At 37.2% G+C, this 19,418-nt stretch overlaps 1 pseudogene; it reads left to right on the forward strand.

Annotated features, from left to right (window-relative positions):
• Positions 1-16,611: 16,611 nt before the first annotated feature.
• Positions 16,612-17,821, forward strand: LOC133766030 (protein SET-like; annotated as a pseudogene).
• Positions 17,822-19,418: the final 1,597 nt, after the last annotated feature.

Below are 19,418 nucleotides of genomic sequence, written 5' to 3' on the forward strand. Positions count from 1 at the left end.
ACTTTTTATAGAAAGCTTTTATTTAGTAACTATAAATTTCATAAGTGCAAATTTCTGATTATAGCGGTTCTTCCCCCCATACTTACCCTCTCACCCCCAAACCATCCAACCTCCTACTCCCTCTCCCATCACATGCTTCATTAAGGTTAATTTTCAATTATCTTTATATACAAAAGATCAACTCTATACTAAGTAAATATTTCAACAGTTTGCACCCACACAGACACTCAAAGTTTAAAGTACTGTTTGAAGACAAGTTTTACTGTTAATTCTCATAGTACAACACATTAAGGACAGAGGTCCTACATGGGGAGCAAGTGCACAGTGACTCCTGTTGTTGATTTAACAATTGAAACTCTTATTTATGACATTAGTGATCACCCAAGGCTCTTGTCATGAGTTGTCCTGGCTATGGAAGTCTTTTGAGTTCACAAAATGATCTTATTTAGATAAAGCCATAATCAAAGTGGAAGTTCTCTCCTCCCTTCAGAGAAAGGTGCCTCCTACTTTGATGGCCCCTTCTTTCCACCGGAATCTCTCTCACAGAGATCTTTCATGTAGGTCATTGTTTGCCACAGTGTCTTGGTTTTCCATGCCTAAAATGCTCTCATAGACTTTTTAGCCAGATCTGAATGCCTGATTCTTAGGCCAGAGTGGTGTTTAGGGCATTTGTCATTCTACAAGACTGCTGTTCATCCTGCTTCCCATGTTGAATGGTTCTCTCCTTTTTAACTCTATCAATCATTGTTAGCAGACACTTGATCTTATTTATGTGATCCCTTCGGATTTTTTTTTCTACCGCTGTGTAGTATTCCATAGAGTACATATCCCATCATTTCTTTATCCAGTCTTCTGTTCATGGGCATTTAGGTTGATTCCATGTCATAGTTATTGTGAATTGAGCTGCAATAAATATTGAGGTGCAGATAGCTCTTTTATTTGCCAATTTAATTTCCCTTGAGTAAATTCCAAGGAGTGGGATGGTTGGGTCATATGGTAGGGCTATATCATATTTCTAATGTATCTCCAAACTGTCTTCCTTAGTGTCTTTAGTAGTTTGCATCCCCACCAACAGGAGATTAGTGTGCCTTTTTCCCTACATCCTCGCCATCGTCTGTTGTTTGTTGTTTTCTTTTCTTAAGATTTATTTATTTATTTGAAAGTCAGAGTTATACAGAGAGAGGAGAAGCAGAGAGAGAAAGAGGGCTTCCATCCGATGGCTCAATCCCCAACTGGCCACAACAGCTGGAGTAGCACTGATCCGAAGCCAGGAGCCAGGAGTCTCCTCCAGGTCTCCACGCGTGTGCAGGGGACCAAGGACTTGGGCCATCTTCCACTGCTTTCCCAGGAAGGCGACAGCAGAGAGCTCGGTCGGAAGTGGAGCAGCCAGGTCTTGAACCGGCACCCATATGGGATGTCAGCGCTTCAGGACAGGGCATTAACCCACTGTGCCACAGCGCTAGCCCCATGTTTGTTGTTTTCTTTATGAAAGCCATTCTGGCCGGGGTGAGGTGAAACCTCATTGTGGTTAGGATTTGTATATATCTGATGGCTAGTGATCCTGAACATTTTTCATGTTGGATTTCCTCTTTTGAAAAATGTCTGTTTAGGTCCCGAGCCCATCTCTTAAGTGGGTTGTTTATTTGTTGTGGTGGAGTTTCCTGATCTTTGTAGATTCTGGTTGTTAATCCTTTCTCAGTTGCATAATTTGCAAATATTTTCTCCCATTCTATTGGTTGCCTCTTCACTTTCCTGACTATTTCTTTTGCAGTAGAGAAACTACTCAATGTGATGTAATTCCAGTTGTTAATTTTGGCTTTGACTGCCTGTGCCTCTGAGGTCTTTTCCAAGAAGTCATTGCCTATGCCTATCTTGCAAGGTTTCTTTGATCTTCTCCAATAATTTGGTGGTGTCGGGTCATAGATTATATCTTTAATCCATGTTGAGTGGATTTTTGTGTAAGGTATAAGGTAGGGGTCTTGCTTCATATTTCTGCATGTGGAAATCCAGTTTTCCCAGCACTATTTGTTGAATAGACTGTCCTTGCTCCAGGAATTGGTTTTAGCTCTTTAATCAAATATAAGTTGGTTGTAGATGTTTAGATTGATTTCTGGTGTTTCTATTCTGTTCCATTGGTCTATCCAACAAAAACAAAGCCGGAAGCATCACAATACCAGATTTCAAGACATACTACAGGGCAGTTATAATCAAAACAGCCTGGTACTGGTGTGTAGTCTCTTGGCTGTTGGAGTCCCAAGCCGTGGGTGCTCACACCCACCACATAGGTTCTCTGTGTCCCTCTAATTTCATTAGAGTTTCCTCTGACATTTTTTCCCTAACTTTTCCCTGAGACTACACTATCTCCTCTTTATTTTGGTATATAGTCTACAGTTTTCCCAACCCCCTACTTTTGTCTTATACCATGGGAAAGCATGTTCTAGATAGATTACTCTCTCAACCAGGGTCCAGTTAGAATACCCAGTCAGTTCAACTCAGCTCAACATAGCCTAGCAGAGCTCAGTACAGTCCACTCATATAGCAACAGATAGAAGTCACATAATGTTAGTGAGAGATTAAATATTTGTTCTTATGTAGAACTACTAATTTCAATCCTCTAAGTATCTTTGCTTATATGTTAATTAATGTATTATTTTAGAATTCTGTGTGAAAACACACATGGCTACAGGCTCACTCCCCCTAAATACTCGCAATAGCTAAGGTCAGATCAAAACCAGGAGCCCAGAACACTCTGAATCTCCCATGTGGGTGACTAGACCGAAACACTTGAGGCACTATCTGTTGTTAAAGATTTATTTATTTTACTTGAAAGTCACAGTTACACAGAGAGAGGAGAAGCAGAGAGAGAGAAGGAGAAGGAGAGAGAGAGAGAGATCTTCCATCCACTGGTTCACTCTCCAGATGGCTGCAACGGCTAGAGCTGCGCCAATCTGGAGCCAGGAGCTAGGAGCTTCCTCTCAGTCTCCCACATGGGTACAGGGGCCCAAGGACTTGGACCATATTCTGCTGCTTTCCCAGGCCACAGTAGAGAGCTGGATTGGAAGTGGAGCAGCCGGGTCTCGAACTGGAGCCCATATGGGATGCTGACACCAAAGTGGCGGCTTTACCTGCTATGCCACAGTGCCAGCCCCTAAAATCAGAATTTTGGATGTATGAGGAGGAAATAGTCAAGAGTATTTTGTTTTAATTTTGTGGGTGAGGCAAGCGTGTGGCACTCTGGGTTAAGCCACTGCTTTGGAAGCTCACATCCCATATCAGAGTGTCAATTCAAGTTTCAGCTACTTCACTTTTGATCGAGCATCTTGCTAATGTACTTGATCCCTTGGAGTACCTGAATGGAGTTCTGGGCTCCTGGCTTCAACCTGGCCCAACTTCAGCTGTTTTGGTTACTTGAGGTGTGAACCAGTGGATAGAAGATATCTCTTTGTCACTCTGTCTCTCAAGTGAATAAAAATAATTAAATAAACATTAAACAAAATTCCCCTAGTTGATTCAATGTGCAACCATAGCAGCAGTACACTGCCCTTAATATTCCTATACTGGCTTCTACCTGATCTCCGATAACAATGCAAAAAATCACCTGAAAATAGTCTTCCTTGACTCTATCATGTACTGGGCCTTCACACTTTGGGTCATCAACCTCAATGTGGGCATATATTTATGACTATAAATTATGATTGCTTATGGTCTGATTTCTCCTACTAGTATATATTGCCATGTATTATTTACTGTTGTGACTCAATTGCCTAGAACAATATATGTAACTTAATTCAATGAATTGTACTCATACTGTTTCATTTAACAGATTTAATATAATCTGTTATTAATGCTGACTTTGATTTTGTTTTAATTTGAAAGATATATTTTTCTCCCTTAGCATTTTACACCATTGTATGACCTTGTTTTAAATTTCTCCTATATGTAGCACATGATTGACTATAGTTCCAATAATTATTGAAATTGGGAGAATGCAAGAGTTTTAGTTATTTATTTTATCTTTTGTTATATAGTTATATTCTTTAATACTTAACATCTTGTAGCAACATTTCATGTTACTGTCATCAATAAGTTAGTTATTTGCACACAAGAAACCACCAAGTTTTTTTGCACGGAGAAGAGCATAAATGAAAATTTTAGAAATTTTAGAAATTTAGATATTAGAAAAAAATCACAAACAATGAAAGTTCTTCAAATTCAAGATCAGAAGTAATTGTTTCTAGAAATGTATTCTAGAGGCCGGCGCTGTGTCTCATTAGGCTAATCCTCCGCCTGCGGCGCCGGCACCCCGGGGTTCTAGTCCCAGTTGGGGCGCCCAATTCTGTCCTGGTTGCTCCTCTTCCAGTCCAGCTCTCTACTGTGGCCCGGGAAGGCAGTTGAGGATGGCCCAAGTGCTTGGGCCCTGCACCTGTGTGGGAAATCAGGAAGAAGCACCTGGCTCCTGGCTTTGCCGGCTGTAGTGGCCACTTGGGGAGTGAACCAACGGAAGGAAGACCTTTCTCTCTCTTTCTCTCTCTCTCACTGTCTAACTGCCTGTCAAAAGAAAAAAAAAAAAAGAAATGTATTCTAGAGATCCTAAAAATATTTTAACTGAATAATGGTAATACTCATTGTTTAAAGAATTATGACTTCAATATACATACTTTTAACCTGCTTTTAAACATAGAGATGAAAAATGAAGACATGAGTCAAAATTAAAGAAACGAAGTTTTCATTTGACTCTGCAGTTTCATAAGCTTTAGTCAATAGGGCAGGAAGTGGTGGTCTGTCTCAGGAGTAGGGTAAGTCTGTGACCATACAACATGCACTGTTACCACTTGTCCACCATCAAACAAACAAAAATAGGGAACTTCAAATGCCTATACCTTAAGAAAAAGGATATAATAAGGAAAATAGTTATTGTTCATTATGACAGATAAAAAAAAAGAAGCTTGCCTTTTACTGTCTAGTCTATATCACGTAAGCATTGGTTTGGTTTGCTTTCAAGCAAATGTGAAATTCAAATTATATAATATGAGAATGTGTCGACCAATAACTAAGGATAAGATTTGACTCATACTAATGACAAATCTGAACAATAGAGAAACAAATACAAAAGTACTGAAGAGTGCTACTTAAAATGTGATCTGTGTATTGGAGTTTATTAACTGTTTTCTACTTATCAGTAATAACATAAAGTAGAGGGTGATGAGAGTGTTAGAAATTGTTATGATGTGGTGGCACCTTCCTCCCACATTGGAGGGCCTGGCAGCTTCCTACAACTGTTTACTCTCTGAGGCAGCTGACGATGGCTCAGATTCTTGTGGGAGAATCAAATTGAATTTCCTTCTCCTGGCTTCATTCTGACTCAACCTGAGCCTCTGTGGGCATTCAGAGAGTTAACCAGCAAATTAAAACTCTCTCTCTGTCTCTCTTTGTCTTGTCTCTTTTTATTTTTCAAATAAAAAAATGAAAAAAAGCAAAATGGTTATGGCAATTTGTCAGAGTAGTTAATATAAAATTGACTTAACATTTTTCAAAAACCGAATATTTTTTCTTGTTCAATTCATTTTTTCCCCTAGAGGTGCCTTCCATTTTATTTAGAAAAGTACACACCTATAATGAAGTTGAATTAAAAAATAGTTCTACAACCAAAGATATTTGAAAGGCAAACATGTCCCATGAAATATAACAAATAATTCACTAGAAACATTCTATTATCTGCCTGTCTATCTATCCATCCATCCATCCATCCATCCATCTATCTAAGCAGGATAAGGCTTCAGATAACGTAATTCATATGTTGAAAACAAATATTTAGAAAAGGTAGATTGACACTATAAAATGAAGCAAAAGTTGATTGAAAAAGTATTAAATCGAACTTTGAGATGTTTAAAAAAATCAAATAACCACTTAACAAACACTTAATGGAAGAGTTTGGCATTATGACAGAGCTGGCTAAGCCATCACTTAGGATGCTCACATTACTTACTGGAGTGCCAGTTTGAGTCCCAACTACTCTGCTTCCCATCTAGCTTACTACTAACACATCTTTTTAAGAAAGGTTTACTTATTTATTTGAAAGGCAGAATTATAGAGAAAGAGACACACACGCAGAGAAAGATGTCTTCAATTTACTGGTTCACTTCCAAAAGCCCACAACAGCTAGAGCAGGGCCAGGTCAAAACCAGTAGCTTGGAATTCCATCCAGGTCTCCCATGTGGGAGGCAGGATTCCAGATGGGTGGGTCATCCATCATCCACTGTCTTCCAGGAGCACTAGCAGAAAACTGAATCAGAAGCATGGAGTAGCCAGCACTTGAACCAGGCATTCCAACATGGGATGCAGGCATCACCAGCAGTAGTTTAACTAGCAGTGCCACAATACCCAACTATTCCAGCTCATGTATCTTGGAAGGCAGCATATAATGGCTCAAATGCTTGATACATTGCCACTCACTTGGGAGAACTAGATAGAGTTACAGGATCCTAGTTTTGGCCTGGCCAAAACTAACTGTGATGCACATTTAGGAAGCAAACCAGTGGATATAGGAAATCAATCTCTCTCTCTCTCTCTCTCTCTCTCTCTCCCCGCCCTTCTCATTCTCACTCTCTTGCTCTCACTCTGCCTTCTATGAGGATGAAAATAAGTTAATAAACATTTTTAAAAACTTAGTAGAAAAGTTAGCCAGTAGGTTAAACATAGGTGAATAGAAATTTAGTATAATGCAAGAGCAGGTATAAAAGTTAATTTGAATATAGCATAGAAAATCAAAGAGATGAAATATGAAATGTGAGGAATAAGTTAAGGTAAAGATAGCCCAAATGAGTAGCATCTATTCAGAAAGAAAGAACAGGAAAGGTAATATTGTTTAAATAGATAATGGTTAAGAATTTACCAGAATTATTAACCCATGAATTCTCATAATTCACAGTTAATCATAAGAAAATATTAAAATATTCTAAGGAAGTTCACAAAACAGGTGAGGCAGTATTAAATGCCACTAGAGATAAAAAATAGGATTACATGTAAAGAGTGCTATCTAGACCTATATTACTCAAGGGAGAAAGAAAGCCTCAAAATCAGGAAGACTTAAATTTCTTCTGTTTGTTGACAATATGATCTTATGTATAGAAAATCCTAAAGATTCCAGCAAAACATTGTTAGAGCTCTAAATGAATTAACTTAAAGTATAAAAAAATCAAAACACAAAAATTAGTAGCATTTCTACCTACCAATTTAGAAATCCAGAAAGCATACCATTTGCAATAGCTACCAAAAAAATCTCACTACACATAAATAAATACAACCAAAAGTGTGAAAAATCTCTATAATGAAAACTATAAATCATTGGTGAATTGAAAAGGGTACACAAAACAATGGAAGACATTTCAAATTCATGGACTGGAAGAATCAACATTTTTCAAGTGATTTTTTATCTACTAGAAAGGTAGGGTAATGCACAGTAATCTTCTGATCTTGTACCTGCTGGTTCACTCAACAGCCACATCTGGGCCATGCCAAAATCAGGAGCCCAGAACACAATCAAGATTCTCATGTGAGTGGCAGACAGAAGTACTTGAGTCATCATCTGGTGTCTTCCCAGGGTATGCACCAGCATGAAGTTGTATCAGAAGCAGAGTAACCAGGAGTCAAACCAGAACTTTGATATGGGATATAGGTATCCCAGAAGGAGGTTTACTCTACTAAGCCACAATGCCCCTGCCTGAAAGAACCCATACTGTTAAAATGTCCTTAATACCCCAAGTGGTCAACAAATCTAATGCAATCCATAACAAGATACAAATACCAATGGTGGACATTAGACCTAGTGATTAAGAGTTCATATTCTGCTTTAGAGTGCCTGAGTTAAAATCCCAGTTGTAACTTCTGCTCGCAACACCTTTCCAATGCAGACCCTCAGAGGCAGCGGTGAATGGCTCCTCCTGCAGATATTTGGGAAGGAACCCAGTGAATGGAATCTCTCTATTCCACTGTCTCTCTGTTGCTCTTCCTCTCAAGTAAAAAGTAATAATAGTAAGAACCAAAGAATACACATAGTAGATTCGTAGAGGGATGAGGTTGGCAAACTTTTCTACAATTAGAAGAATTTAGTTTTATAATTCTATTTTAAAAGTGCAGTGAGCGGGACTGGCACTGGCATAGTGGGTAAAGCTGCCACTTGCAGTGCTGGCATCCCATATGGGTGCCATTCCAAGTCCCGGCAACTTCACTTCTGATCCAGCTCTCTGTTGTGGCCTGGGAAAACAGTAGAAGCTGGCCCAAGTCCTTGGGCCCCTGCACTCATGTAGGGAGACCCAGAGGAAGCTCCTGGCTCTTGTCCTCAGGTAAGCTCAGCTCTGGCCTTTGTGGCCAATTGGGAGTGAACTAGTGGATGGATGACCTCTCTCTGCCTCTTCTTCTCTCTCTGTGTAACTCTAACTTTCAAATAAATAAATAAATCTTTAATTAAAAAAAGTGCAGTGAGTGATAGATTTCAGACTTCTGGTTTAACTTAAAAGTTCTATGAAGTATTTCATTTCAGAAAAAGTACTTGAATGTTTAATACAACTTGATATGCAGCCTATATTTACTTTATTAAAGTTACTACTTTGGTTCTGATCATTAGGATTATAGTTGCAGTGATTGAGATTGAAAGAAAATACAGTGCTCAATAAAATTTATTTTTAAATAAATCTGAAATACCCTGAGAAAAATAAAGAAGTGTAAGGCTAACATGATTCTAGTAATTTACCATTGGTAAAGGATGGGTAAATAAACCAATGCTTCAGTATTTTTACACTTTGTGTTTCTGTGTGGGTGCAAACTGATGAAATCTTTACTTAGTATATACTGAATCGATCTTCTGTATATAAAGATAATTGGAAATGAAAAAAAAACTGGTGTTAAATTGGAAATGGCATAGAAAATTAATCAATTTTTAAAAAAAATATCATGTAGGATCTCTGTCTTTAATGTGCTGTACACTGTGATTTAATGCTATAACTAGTACTCCAACAGTATTTTTCACTTTGTGTTACTATGTGAGGGCAAAGTGTTGAAATCTTTACTTTATATATACACTAAACTGATTTTCTGTATATAAAGAGAATTAAAAATGAATCTTGATGTGAATGGAAGGGGAGAGTGAGCGGGAAAGGGGAGGGTTGCGGGTGGGAGGGAAGTTATGGGGGGGGAAGCCATTATAATCCATAAGCTGTACTTTGGAAATTTATATTCATTAAATAAAAGATAAAAAAACAATGATTCAGATCCATATACATATATTTATATACATGTATGCATATGTAAATATATTTAAATTTGATATATGCAAATGGAAACATTAAAATCAATAGGAATCAATGAATTTTCAACAGATTTGTCAAAAGTTGCATTTTGAAATAAAAATAGGATGATACAAGTCATAAAAAAGATTTGTGCATCACATTCAACTTTCAGACAATTAGTATTGTGAAGATTGCATAAAGTAAGAAAACATCCCAGTAAAATAAGCAAAAAAGTTTTGAATAGGGAATTCATATAGGGTGAAACTCAAGTAGCCAATTAACATGAGATAAGCTATTTAATTTACTATTAATCAAGAACATTTAAATTAGATCACAATTATATTTTATAGCAATAAAATAGCAAAATAAAAAGATGAGGTAAGAGGAGAAATGAGTACTTTCATATAATTTTAAAAGAAAGCAAAATAAAGAGAAAAAAGCAGCACTAGAAATAGTGAATAAGTGAGGGCTTTATCTGTCACCAAAAGTTTTCTTGGGCCATGCTCTCTGGAGACCCCAATCCTCCGTCACACTACTTGAACTGTCATTCTTTTGTTCTTTGTCAAATGAATGATAACTGATTCTTATGCTGCTTGAACAGTGTTACAGACTTTTCTCATGCTGAAAAATAAGAGATAACAACTACAGCAAGGCTTTGAATTTATAATTAAGCTTTAATTTCTGACAGCAATGTCTATTATTTATATGCAAGATTCAGTTGATCATCCAGGAATTTAAAAATTAAAAGAAGTTCATTTATAGGATATATGAAACTAAATGAAAACAAAGTGAGATCAATTTCTCCAAGTCATCTACCTTCCAATAATTGCAATCTTTTAATGATCATGTTGTTAAATAAGGTTCATTCTTTTTCTAAAAGAAATCAATGTTGAGGGATAATTTACACACTCACTTAAGAGTGTGTAAATGATAAATTTTGACAGATATATTTAGTTGTGTAGCCACTAACAAAGTTAACATTTAGGATAATTTCATCATCCCAGAGTTCTCTTCAACCCATCTCCTCCCTAGATTGTACTACCTGCTTCACTCCATATGATTTGTTTGCTTTTAAATGGAGATTTGCCTTTCCAAGAATTTAATGCATTTTCGGAATCCCATAGTATATAGTCTTTTGTAACTGTGTCAGTTTGTGTAACACAATGCTTCCATTCATATCTTTTTAAAAGATTTTATTTATTTATTTGAAAGGTAGGGTTACAGACAGAGAGGGAGAGGCAGAGGAAAAGGTCTTCCATCCACTGGTTAGCTTCCCAAATGGCCACAAAGGCTGGAGTTGGGCTGATCTGAAACCAGGAGCCAGGAGCTTCTTCCGAGTCTCCCACATGGGTGCAAGACCCTAACCACTTGGGCCATCTTCCACTGCTTTCCCATGCACAGCAAAGAGCTTAATCAGAAGAGGAGCAGTCCATACTAGAACTGATGCCCATTTGGGATGCAGGCACCACAGACAGATGCTTAGCCCACTATTCCACAGTGCCGGCCCCTCATTCATATTACTTCTTAAGCCCTATAGTATTTTATTACATAGCTATGCAGTGATTTGTATACCCATTCTTCTTTGAATTTATTTTTGAGGTTTGGCTATTATAAATAACTCTGCTATGAACAGTAAAAAATAAATAAAACATTAATAATCTGCCAGCTTGCCATAAATAATTATGGTTCATTGGTTCTTCTTGATGCTTTCTGGTGATTTTTATGTGGATAAAAGATCATGGAGTGTATGTTCTTTATTCCTTCCCACTCTCTCCTAACTGCAGCACAGCATACATATATTTCTATAACTCACTTTATTTTTTATTTATTTCACTTTTTAAATCAACATAAAATTATCTTTTTGGATGCATCATAACTTGGTTTTAACATATGTATAGATTTATATAAACATCATCACAAAAAATATAGTTTCCTAACTAACTCCATATAATTTTCTGGTGCTATGACAACAAATATAATTCCCTAACTCCATAAATTTTTTGTGTTTTTTCACTTTGTAACCAAATCTTCCAGCATCATCCAATTACTGATGGCCACTAATATCATCATTAATAGTCATCACAATAGTCTTTTTGCAAATATAAGTGGAGCCATTCAGTATGTAGCTTTTTTCAGTGTTGTTAAAGATTAATTTATTTATTTGAAATTCAAAGTTGCAGACAGAAAGGGAGGGACAGAGAACAAGAGAGAGAGAGAGAGAGAAAGAGAGAGAGAGAGAGAGAGAGATTGATTCCATCTTCTGGTTCACTCCCCAGATGGCCACAACAGCCAGGGCTGGGCAAGGGGAGCCGGGAAGGAACTAGGAGCTTCATCTGGATCTTCCACGTGGTTGGCAGGGGCACTCATATGGGATGCCAGTATCACAGGTGACAGCTTTATCTGTTATACCACAATGCCAACCACAAAATGTAGCTTTTTGAGGTCAGTTCTCATAAAAATCATGTCTGTGATTCAATCACATTGTTGTTGATGTGTATGTGTGTGTGTGTCAACACTTTGTTATTTTGATTTTAGCTTTCAATTTTTATTTTTAATTATGTTTTTCAATGCAGCTAAAATATTTTAATGAATATTTCATTCTAAGATAGTTTCAGGTTTATAGAAAAATAATGAGATAGACCAAGGGAATTTCAGAAAGTTTAAGGAAAATTAATTAAAAGGTAAGTTTATTTGGGTCCAAAACATGTTTTTAAATCCGTGAGAGTATATGAAAGTTCCCATATCCCATAACCAAATTGCTTCTAGTATTGATAATCTTGTATTACTATAGTGTATTTGTAATAAAAAAATCCAATATTGATACTATTAACTAAAGTCCATATGTGAGCCACATTTTCTTAATTTTTATGTGATGTTGGTTTTCTGTTTCAAGATTTCATTCATCACTATATTACTTTTATTTGTCATGTCTTCTTTTTTTTAAGAATTAGTTATTTGAAAGGCAGAGTTATAGAGATAAAGGAAGAGGTAGAGAGAGAGAATCTCCATACACTGGTTCACTCCCCAAATGGCCACAACACCCAGGACTGGACCAAGGTGAAGCCAAGAACCAGGAACTTCTTCCATGTCTCCCACGTGGATACAGGGGCCAAGTACTTGAACCATCTTCTGCTACTTTCCCAGGTGCATTAGCAGGGAGCTGGATCAGAAGTGGAGCATCCAGGGCTCAAACTGGTGCCCATATGTGATGCCAGCATGGCAGACGGAGCTTAAGCTGATGTATCAGTGATGCAAATTGTCATGTCTTCTTAGGCTCCTCTTGACTGTGATAGTGTCTCAGATTGTCCTTGTTTTTGCTTGTTTTGACAATTTTGAAGGCTATTTGTCAGAAATTTTGTAGATGTGGATAACTGACATTTTTGTTCAGTCAGTTGTGTTTTCTAATTCAAGAACATGGTATTTTTTCTTTGATTACTTTTTATGAGAATTTTATAGTTTTCAGCATACAGATTTTGTGCATGTTTTTGTTAGGTTTGTTGGTATGTATTTTATGATTTAGAACTTATCATAAATATTGAAAATATTTCCAGTTATTTATTAACAACATATTATCAACAGACAGAAACACAACTTTTGTTTGCTTGTATGTTCGTGTGTCTTACATCTTGTGGCCTTGCTAAACTCTTTATTTCTATAAATTTTTGGTAGAGTCCTTGAGATTTTCCATGCAATCATGTCCCCTGTGAAGAGGGAAAATTTTACTTTTTTGCTTCCATTATGTTATTTCTTTTTCTTGCCATATAGAATTGGCTAGATCATCTACTTGATTAGACAAAAGTGATTAAAGTGGATACCTTGCCTTTTTTATTATCTTAGGGAGACAGCATTCAATACTTTGGCATTAATATTATTAGTACTTGACCACTGTAATGTTTTTCCTAGCTTCTTTTATCAGATTCAGGAAGTTTATATTATTAATTTGCTACAGGTTTTAACAAAAATTACCATTAAATTTTGTCTAATGCCTTTTCTACATCAATTGATGTGGTAATGGGGATTATACTGAAATACATTAAAAACATTTAATATTGCATTTCTGTAATAAGTACACTTAAGTCATGTTGTATTGATTTATTTTTAATTGTTGGATTTGACTAGTTAGTAGTCTGTTGAGATTTTTGTCTAACTACATAAGGATGTAAGGATGCGTAAGGATGTGTAAGGATGTAATTTTTTCATCAGTATAGTTTTGATTTTTGTTTCAGGGTAATTCTGACCTAATAAAATTATTTAAGAAAGGCTCCCCCCTCTTGTATTATAAAAATTATAAAAAATATTTTCTGGAAAATATTTTGTAAAATTGGCTTCATTTATTCTTTAGATATTTGTTAGAATTCACCAATGAAATATTTCAGTCTACAGATTTCTTTGTCAGAATATTTTCAACTATAAATTTAATTTCTTTAATAGTATAGGATTATTCAGGGGAACTATTTCAGCTTGATTGTGCTGAATAGTTTGTATTTTTTTAGGATTTGTTCCATTTTTATGTAAATTTTGAGTTTATTTCCATCAAGTTGTAAACCCTATTCTCTCATAATTTTAATATCTGGTAGCTCTGTGGTTATATATTGCATTTTGTTGGAGGAATATATAGGAATGTAATTTCTGGCCTAAAAATATATACATTGATGTATATGAGATACTGCAAAATAATTATTCAAAGTAATTGTGCTGTTTACATTCTCACCGAAACTTATGGAATTTGTACATTTTCTAGTTTCAATGTTTAGCCCTGTCATTACTTTTATTATATTTATTTTTATGTTTTACAATAACATATAATAGTGCACATTTTTATTATCTCACTGAATGGGTTTTCTGTGACTCTACTCATATCTTTTCATTCAGGAAGTGCCATTATGTGAATAATCATTCATCTAATGGTGTCCCAAAGATCAGAGAGGCTGTCTTCACTCTTTTCATTTTTCTTGTTTTATGTCTGACTGGAATATCAAATAACCGATTTTCAAGTTCAGTTATTCTTTCTTCTGCTTGATTTAGTTTGTGGTTGAGACTTTCAATTGTATTTTTAATTTGACTTACTGAATTCATTATCTTTGAAATTTCTATTTGGTTGCTTTTCAAAATCTCTACTGAATTTTTCATTCTTGCCATACATTTAATTTCATCTAACTCTGCATTCTCTTAAATCTCTGAGTATTATAATCAATCCTTTAAATTTTTTTTTTTATCAAGTATCTCATTAATGTCACTTTTTTTAAAAATAAGATCTTATTTATCTATTTAAGAGGTGGAGTTACAGATAGAGGGAGGGAAAGAGAGAAAAGTCTTCTCATTCACTGGTTCACTCCCCAAATGGCTGCAATGGCTAGAGATGAGGCAGTCTGCACCCAGGAGCCAGGAGTTTCTTCCAGGTCTTCCATGTGAGTGCAGGGGCCCAAGAATTTGAGTCACCTTTCACTGCTTTCCCAGGCCATAGCAGAGAGCTGGATCAGAAGTGGAGCAGCCAGGACTTGAACAGGCACCCATATGGGATACCAGTGCCACAGGCAGAGGCTTACAGCAGAGCACCAGCCCCTAATTTTCCTTTTGTGTGTGTATTTTGATGCTAAAATTATTCTGTTCATTTTGGTGAATGTATTGTCTTGCTTTTCTTTCATACCTCTTTATACTTTTTCCATACCTCTACATTGAATTTTGTCATCTGGTAGATGCATTTTTTCTAGCATTTTTTTAATAAAGATGGTTTCATAGATTGGAAGTCTTTTTTTTTTTTTAATGTCTATTTACTTGAAAGGCAGAGATAGAGAGAGTGAGAACGAGAGTGAGAGAGAGAGAGAGATTCATCCCTTGATTCACTCTCCAAATACTCTCAATAGCTGAGGCTAAGCTAGGACAAAGACAGGAGCCCAGAATTCCAACCTGGTCTCCCACACGGGTGGCAGGGGTGCAAGTACTTGGGTCATCATCTACTGTCTTTGTAACCTCATTAGCAGAAAGTTGGATCAGAAGCATAGTAACCAGAACTCAAATTAGTATTCCAAAGTGGGATATGGATGTCCCAAACAACAGTTTAAACTGCTGCACCTTAACATCCACCAGGGCCTTTTTCTCTAAAGGTGTATCTTCTTGTGTCAGTATGACAAACTATTTTGGGGTTAGTTCTAGTTGGAGACAGTGGTATCATCTTCCTAAACCTTCTTTCACTGTGTTTAGTGGTAGCAGTGACAGTGGTCTAGGGCTCTCCTAGGCCTCAGTGGTGTTGATTGGGTCCTTGGCACTCAGGCCCTCAGTCTAGTCGTGAGGCTTCAGTCTTTTGTTGCTAAGGTAACAGAATATATGTGACCTCCAATATCAGGAGATATAGTAGCTTTTTCCTGTATTTTCTCTATATACGTGGCATTTTTTTTTTTAGATTTATGCATTTATTTGAGAGGCAGAGTTACAGATAGAGAAAGAGAGAGACAGAGGGAGGTCTTATGTCCTCTGGTTCACTCTTCAAAGGGTCACAGCAGCCAAAACTGAGGCATTCTGAGGCCAGGAGCCAGGAGTGTCTTCCAGGTCTACCACTTGGGTGCGAGGGTCCTCACTGGGCTCCTAGTCTTTGGTGTCCCTCCTGTAGCTAGGATTGCTGGCCAAGGTGATCATGCATATGGGCTCTGCTGGGCTCTATCATTTCCCCTGTGGTTGGCATCCCCTCCTGGTCACTGGGCAAGTGAACCAGTTACTGTTTAGTTTGCTCCTCTCTCTGTGCTGCCATCCCTTGTCTCCTAGGTTCTCATTGCCCTACAGAGCTCCAGTCTTCTTCCTGTCTCTCACCTATGGGTGTGGCTACTTATTTGTTGGTTTGTTTCTTCTCTGCAGAGAAGGTAGTGTCTGCTGGGCATCTCTATTTGACCATCTTGTAGGTATTGTCATTATTTTAATTTTAGTTAGTGATTTCCACATTTAAACCAGTAGGGTTTCAGTTTCACATTATTGCCTACATATGATATTTTCAATCTATTAAATTCTAATTACTTTGGAGATTGTATATCAGCACAACATTGTGTTTCCAATTTGTATTTTTGATGGATATTAACATTGAGAATTTCCACTTTTGGTTTTCAGTAATTCAATTATTTTGTGAAGTGTCTATTAGAAGTTTTTATAAATCCTCAAGTCATTATTTTTTACCCTATTGTTAAAGTTTACATATACTAGAACTTTGACACTTAAAACTACAAATAGCTTCTGTGAACCTGATTTCTTATCTTCATAACACTATCCTTAAAAGAACAGCTCTATCCCAGGTCTCAGAGCTTCCTCCCGCCTGGGCTGGGGCTCAGAGTTTTGTGGAAGCATGGCCTCCAAACGCCCATCCTCATTCCTTTCTCAAATGAAGAATCCTAGAGCAGCTCCTGGCTTGAGGCCAGTGGATACATGGGCTTCTCAGGGTTTGTTGATGGGAGAAAAAGAACAGGAAGCAATTGGATATATTGATGAAGTACAAAATGAAATAGATAGACTTAATGAACAAGCCAGTGAGGAGAACAGAAATATAACAAACTCTGCCAAGCATTTTTTCAGAATAGGTCAGAAATGATTGCCAAAACCCCAAACTTTTGGGTAGCAATATTTGTCAACCATCCACAAGTGTCTGTACTGCTTGGGGAGAAGGATGAAGAGAAAATGCTTTATCTGACCAGATTGAAATGACAGAATTTGAAGCTATTAAATCAGGTTAGGGAATAGATTTTTATTTTGATGAAAATCCATACTTTTTTTTTTTTTAAATTTTTGACAGGCAGAGTGGACAGTAGAGGGAGATAGAGAGAAAGGTCTTCCTTTTTGCCTTTGGTTCACCCTCCAATGGCTGCCACGGTAGGCGCGCTGCAGCCAGCGCACCGCGCTGTTCCTATGGCAGGAGCCAGATGCTTATCCTGGTCTCCCATGGGGTGCAGGGCCCAAGGACTTGGGCCATCCTCCACTGCACTCCCTGGCCACAGCAGAGAGCTGGCCTGGAAGAGGGGCAACTGGGACAGGATCGGTGCCCCGACCGGGACTAGAACCCAGTGTGCCAGGCCGCCGGTGGCCTGTTAAGCCACGGAGCTGGCTTGAAAATCCATACTTTTAAAATAAAGTTCTCTCAAAAGAATTTCTTCTAAATGAGGGTGGTGATCCATCTTCAAAGTCCACTGAAAGTAAATGGAAATCTGGAAAGGATTTGAGAAACACAGAACAAAGCCAGATGGAAGAGGCAGCATGAGAAGCCAGAGAGCTTCTTTGCCTGGTTTACTGACCATTCCGATGCAGGTACAGATGAGTGGGAGATGACATCAAAGATGATATTGGCCCAAACCCATTACAGTACTGCTTGGTTCCTGATATGGATGATGATGGTGATGATGATGATGATAATGATGACGACAAAGAAGAAGGATTGGAAGAAATTGATGAAGGGGATGAGGATGAGGGGAAGAAATTGATGAAGAAGGGGATGAGGATGAGGGGAAGATAAGGATGATGATGAAGGGGAAAAAGGAGAGGAGGATGAAGGAGAAAATGACTAATAGAAAACACTGATGGATTCCAACTTTCTTTTTTTAATTTTCTCAAGTCACTGGGAGCAAGTTGTCATCTTCTTATTTCTATTTTTTTCCCTCTTATGCTCAGCCTATCTATTTTTGAGGTCTTTTTTCTCTACACCATGGTTCATACCTTATTGTGGTGAAAATACCTTCAGCAGAGTACAATGGAAAAAGAATCTCTACCCCTTTCTGCTCTAAATTCGTTTTTATTCCTTTTTGTCTTGACAAAAACTATATGGAATCAACACCACCATGCTCTGTGGGATAAAAGAAAACCTTCTGCCCCCTTGGCTCTGCTGGAAGTAGAGGGTGCCAGGCCCCTGCATAATAGTGCATAGAATTCTAGCTTTTCTCATCCTTTCTCTGTATTTCAGGCTCAGAGATTACACTGTGTCTCTATGTTAATATGGACACTTATCATTTACCAACATATATCTGTCTACTTTCTCTTGTTTAAAAAAAGGAAAAAAACTGCCGGCGCCATGGCTCAATAGGCTAATCCTCCGCCTTGTGGCGCTGGCACACCGGGTTCTATTCCCAGTCGGTGCGCCGGATTCTGTCCTGGTTGCCCCTCTTCCAGGCCAGCTCTCTGCTGTGGCCCAGGAGTGCAGTGGAGGATGGCCTAGGTGCTTGAGCGCTACACCTCATGGGAGACCAGGATAAGCACCTGGCTCCTGCCTTCGGATCAGTGTGGTGCAACATGGCTTCTCCTTTAGCACATTTACTTGTGATGTTTAATGGACATCCTTACAGGTTAAGATGACACTTTTAAAAATAAAATTCTCTCCTAATGATGACCAGAGCCCTGCCACTCGATGGAAGAACCAGCCAAACCTGTTGGATATTATTTGGAATTGATAATCTCTACTGTAATTTTGTTCTGGTTAATTTTTAAACTTTCTTTTTGTTTCACTGGAAAAGAAAGATGATGTTCAGTTTTAAACATTAAAAATGTACAAGTTACTTTGTTACAATAAAAATAAATGTGTACAAAAAAAGAATAGTTCTATTTAACTTGGATAAATTTCCTTTATGAACATATTTTTTGTGTCCTAAGAAAATTCACTGCCTATGAAATTATTCTCCATCCCTGAATCCCGCATGGACCTCCCTTAAGACAAGTGTTACCACATTTTATTTTGCTAGGATTTTTGCTAAAACATTATTTAGCCACCACCTATGTTGCTATAATATGGGGTTTATTTGAAAGCTTTTAAGTAATTATTTAATGTTATCAATGTTTATTCATATTTAAATTATATTAACTAGTTTTTATTGAAACTATCAGTGTGTGCCCATTAGTTTTTATTGAAACACATTTTGTATTATTTTTTCGTCCTCTTTTTTTTTTTTTGCAGAAACACATTCTATACAATTGTACATAAAAAGTTATTTCAGTGCTCTTGCATAAATAGAAAAAGTATTATCCGTGTATAGCTTTGGAAGTGAAACAGTATATAGATACACTGGAAATTTGAGACCAGAATTATTTTCATTTTGATGGATATTAGTGGTAAAAACTTTGGTTTTGAAAAAATTTTCTGCTTGTTTCTTGTTTTTTATTTAAAAATAAGGATCA

Source organism: Lepus europaeus, chromosome 1, assembly GCF_033115175.1.
Source record: "Lepus europaeus isolate LE1 chromosome 1, mLepTim1.pri, whole genome shotgun sequence".
Lineage (NCBI taxonomy): Eukaryota > Metazoa > Chordata > Mammalia > Lagomorpha > Leporidae > Lepus > Lepus europaeus.